Below are 5,431 nucleotides of genomic sequence, written 5' to 3'. Positions count from 1 at the left end.
ACTGCGCCAGCGCGCCTTTAAACGTCCAAATGCACATTCTACCACCATTCTGCACTTGCTCAGCCTGTAGTTGAACAGCTCCTGACTACTGTCCAGGCTGCCTGTGTACGGCTTCATGAGCCATGGCATTAAGGGGTAGGCTGGGTCCCCAAGGATACATATAGGCATTTCAACATCCCCAACAGTTATTTTCTGGTCTGGGAAGAAAGTCCCTTCCTGCAGCTTTTGAAACAGACCAGAGTTCCTGAAGATGCGAGCGTCATGCACCTTTCCCGGCCATCCCACGTTGATGTTGGTGAAACGTCCCTTGTGATCCACCAGAGCTTGCAGCACTATCGAAAAGTACCCCTTGCGGTTTATGTACTCGCCGGCTTGGTGCTCCGGTGCCAAGATAGGGATATGGGTTCCGTCTATAGCCCCACCACAGTTAGGGAATCCCATTGCAGCAAAGCCATCCACTATGACCTGCACATTTCCCAGGGTCACTACCCTTGATATCAGCAGATCTTTGATTGCGTGAGCTACTTGCATCACAGCAGCCCCCACAGTAGATTTGCCCACTCCAAATTGATTCCCAACTGACCGGTAGCTGTCTGGCGTTGCAAGCTTCCACAGGGCTATCGCCACTCGCTTCTCAACTGTGAGGGCTGCTCTCATCCTGGTATTCATGCGCTTCAGGGCAGGGGAAAGCAAGTCACAAAGTTCCATGAAAGTGCCCTTACGCATGCGAAAGTTTCGCAGCCACTGGGAATCGTCCCAGACCTGCAACACTATGCGGTCCCACCAGTCTGTGCTTGTTTCCCGAGCCCAGAATCGGCGTTCCACAGCATGAACCTGCCCCATTAGCACCATGATGCATGCATTGGCAGGGCCCATGCTTTCAGAGAAATCTGTGTCCATGTCCTGATCACTCACGGGACCGCGCTGACGTCGCCTCCTCGCCCGGTATCGCGTTGCCATGTTCTGGTGCTGCATATACTGCTGGATAATGCGTGTGGTGGTTGATGTGCTCCTAATTGCCAAAATGAGCTCAGCGGCCTCCATGCTTGCCTTGGTATGGCGTCCGCACAGAAAGAAGGCGCGGAACGATTGTCTGCCATTGCTCTGACGGAGGGAGGGGCGACTGACGACACGGCTTACAGGGTTGGCTTCAGGGAGCTAAAATCAACAAAGGGTGTGCCTGTACATCAAGGAGTATTTCAGGCAGGACTGCACGGAGGGTTCCAATAAGAAATGGTGCACCAAAGTTATCGTTGTTATTGGAACAAGGAGGTTAGCCTGGCCTCTGATTGATACATGGCTAGATTAACCTCGCTGCGCCTTCTCTGTGACTGACTGCAGTGTGATCTAGACAGGGGAGGAGGAAAATGAGTCCAAAACAAATCTGGTCTATGTCTTGTTCTGACCCACTCCATCGATCCTTTACATCTTTGGCTGGCAGCAGACAAAAAAGGCGCGAAATGATTGTCTGCCCTTGCTTTCACGGGGGGAGGGAGGGTGGGAACGGGGTCCTGACGATATGTACCCAGAACCACCCGCGACAATGTTTTAGCCCCATCAGGCATTGGGATATCAACCCAGAATTCCAATGGGCAGCGGAGACTGCGGGAACTGTGGGATAGCTACCCACAGTGCAATGCTCCAGAAGTCGACGCTTGCCTCGGTACTGTGGAAGCGCTGCGCCGAGTTAATGCACTTAATGCACTTAGAGCATTTTCTGTGGGGACACACACACTCGAATATATAAAACCGATTTCAAAAAAACCGACTTCTATAAATTCGACCTAATTTCGTAGTGTAGACATACCCCTAGTGTAGACCAGGGCTTAGGCCCTGTTCAAGGCAACACTTAAGCGCATGATGGATATTGAGACTATGGGGCAAGATTCTCAGATGGTTGACGTCAGTGGAGCTCTGCCAATTCACAGCTGTCGAGGATCTGACTGGGTGTGTGTAAAAATTTTATGCTCACGCAGTTTGCTTCATTGCTCCTACTGATTTTTCTGCTTTTGCATGACAAAATTGGCAAAGGCCTGGATTCACAAGAGGGACTTAGGCATTGTGATATTATAATGCCTATCTTTTAGGCTCCTAGAAAACCACAGGAACAATGCTGCAAGCCACAAAACCTGAGTTCGGTGCCTAGACTCCTATACAATGAATGGGGAGAGAGAGGCACCTTAGAATGCAATCTTCAAAGCCAGCACTGTAGACAGGCAGCTGCTGAAACTAGCTAATGGCAGATACCAATAAGAGTGGTGTGTGCTAAGCCCAGCCCTTCTTGGAGTTCAGTGCTTAAGTCCGGGCTGCGGCCAGGGGTGGATCTCAGCTCATGATTCACAAACCGGGGGAAGATCAGTTTGACCATGTAAGTTGCTTGTGGGTCTGATGAGAGGCCACCTAATTCCACACAAAGTAGTTGGGCGGTGGGGAGGAGTACCTCCCTGATAGCCTTTATCATAGTGATTAGGATACTCCAGATATGGGAGACCGGCAGTTCAAGTCCTCCCCACCCCACCCCTGACCAATGAGAAGGGATTCAAATAGGGATTTATCACCTCTCAGGTGACTGCCCTTACCACTGGACTATGGGATATTCTGATATGAGGCTCCCTCAGGCTCCTACTGAAGTTGTCTCATTTTGAATAATTGGGTCAGAGAGAGAGGTGAAACAACTCTATAGCCTAATGGTTAGAGCATTCAGAGGCAAGGTGGTAGATCCTTGTTCAAAACTCTTATCAGGTAGAGTAGTGGACTTCTTCCAAGGGTTTCCCACATCCCAGTTGAGTGCCCTAAGCACAAGGCTAAAAGTTATAAGGGAAGCCTCCTCCTCTTCCTGTCCCCATGTCTTGGTTAGTGTGGAGTTAGGTGACCTCTGAGAATGCTGACTGGATCAGGCCCTGCCTGTGACTTAGGTGGAAAAGCATGTATCTTCCCTAGTTCATGAATCGCTCTGGGGCTTAGGTGGGAGGTAGGAGCCCAGATGCCTAGAGGAAAGCAGTGGTGCACGTGCTCAGAGGAAGAAATGTAAGTGCCTAGGGAAATTTTAATATTAAAAACGTAGGCACTGAGAGACTTTACCCACAGGGTTAGGCAGCAGCTGAGCAGGAGTTCTGGGGATTGCTGTAGCACTTAGTAGCTTCATGGAGCCCATCCAAAATGTTTATTTTTTCTTATAGTTCTGTTTGACTTTAGAAAGTGGCACTGTAAAAATGTCATCTTGGGGATCCATAGCTTTTGCTAGGACTTCCACAATATATCTGCTCCCAGTTTGTATAGTGGGGTTGCGGAGAGCCATTGAACCAACTGTAAACCCTGTATATGATGGAAACCACTTCAAACCAGAGGGTCCAGCAGCATCCTCAGCACCCCTAGTTCCAGCACCTATGTCTGCTCCCCATGAAGGTACAAAGATGGCTTTCTAACTTTCTGGCCCACACATTCAACTTGAGATCTGAAAGTCAACCTAAGGGCTGATGCATTACCAAGATTAAAGATTTTGCCGTGAGAGCTAATTAATAGCTCTCATAGGAGCCAGCGTCAAATCCAGATCGCCGAGCCAATGCAACTAGCAGGCATAAAAAGTAGTAAAAACCCTTATTTTAATCAGTAATACAAGTAGATGTGACTTTGGATACACAAATCAGTAATACAAGTAGATGTGACTTTGGATACACAAAGGCAGAAGCTCTACAGAGTGAAAGGTACCATTTTTACAGTTTTCAGGAAAGATGCACACTTCAAGATTCCCCCCCCGGACCTAGAATTTAATTCGATTTAATACTTTCTTTTCTGATTGACAAAAAGAGTTTTAACATTTTTGGTACTCATCTCTGATCAGGAAAAGGTTTTGGGATGATCGCTTTCTGTTTGAGCTGTATCAGTTTCAAAGAGACTGTTATCATAACATCTTTCCAATTAATGGACTCATTTTACTGCAGGAACAGACGATAGGGTCCTAAAAACTGCAGGTTCGTTTAATATATATTTAAGCAATAATCACATGTGGGTGAAATGTTTTGCATTGTTAAAATGGGCTGTTAAAATTGTTTTACACATGTAATCATATTTTACAAATTGTTTACTTAGCAATTTTATAAATTTAAAAAAGCTAATGAAGATAGGCACAAACCAGTTCAGAAAAATAAACATGACATGACCATTATCCAAATTGATCTATTTGGATCTTAGACTTATTGAACTTTGGATTGGTTCTGATAACTACCCACTTCCTTCTCATCAGCAGACTTTCTGCTTTGCTGAAATATATCTAAAAGGTCTCTGTGAATTTCGCAGAGAAGGCCATTTGCTGCCTTGCCTTCACTTTTCATGAGTTCCAGAGTGTCACTAGATCAGAGTGTTCCAACAGTTGCTTCTTTTAGCCCTCAGTAAAGTCCCAATAGTGGCAACATTTGAAAATAACCTTGCCGGGCTCTGATCAGTTACTAAGTTTGAGCCCCATGATGGGGAAAATGCAGGAAGGGGTATGTTAGGGGTCCAGGAAAGGATCTCTTTGCATAGGGAGGTGAAGAAAGGAGACCTCCTAAATACACAAGGCTGGAAAAAGCAACAGTCCAGTCAAATTTGAGGAAATCTACACTTGATGCAAACTACCTCACAAATTATTGCCCCACTTCCAACCTACTATTCTTGAGCAAAGTCCCTGAGTAACCCAACTGCACCTAAACTCCTACAGTATCCTGGACCACTCACAAAAGATGGCCTGTAGACAGTGCTCGTGGTACCACTGGATGGCTGTAAAGGAGCCTTCATCTCTGGAGCACCTCTTAATCTCTGGAGCACAAGCAGTGGAGTGCAGTATCACAGTCCTCTTTTCACCTCTGGTGCCCCCTGCAGACCGACCATGGTAGGTCTACAGTGGCTTGGCCCGGCAGCCAAGTCACAAAGTCCAAATACACCCCTTTGGGGGTAGTAAAGAGTCCAATAAGCAAACAGTATATTTGACCTCATTCGGGTCTTCAGCCCTGGGCCCTCTAAATTCAGCCCTTTGTTCAGGCTCTTGGATAAACTCGGTCCCTTTCTTGGGATTGATGTCACTTTACCTGTGGTCAGTGGGGGAACCTGGGCCTGCACTACTCTGGGTTCAAACTCAGGGACCTATACACAGCAGCCAGATACCGCTCACTTTAATTCATTGCTGTTACTTCTGTGGGTAACTTCCCACCTGGCCCCTTTAGCTTCACCCTTTTCTCAGGTCCTCTCTCCCCCTGCAAACCCACCTATGCAAAATGCAGCCAGAAAACATGCTCTTGCTGTCCCTCAAGTTCATATGGCCAGAGGGCCAGGCCCAACTCCTTTGGTCCCAGCCAGGGACTGAACTACTAAGCCTTTGCAGCTCCTTTTATCTGAGTCAGCAGGGTCCTGATCGGCTGTTGCTAGCCCTTCTAGCCATTGGAGGACCAGGTTTCTC

The sequence above is a fragment of the Lepidochelys olivacea genome (genome assembly GCF_965140295.1).
Source record: "Lepidochelys olivacea isolate rLepOli2 genome assembly, chromosome: 3".
NCBI classification, from domain to species: domain Eukaryota; kingdom Metazoa; phylum Chordata; order Testudines; family Cheloniidae; genus Lepidochelys; species Lepidochelys olivacea.
Note: the sequence above shows the minus strand (reverse complement) of the source record.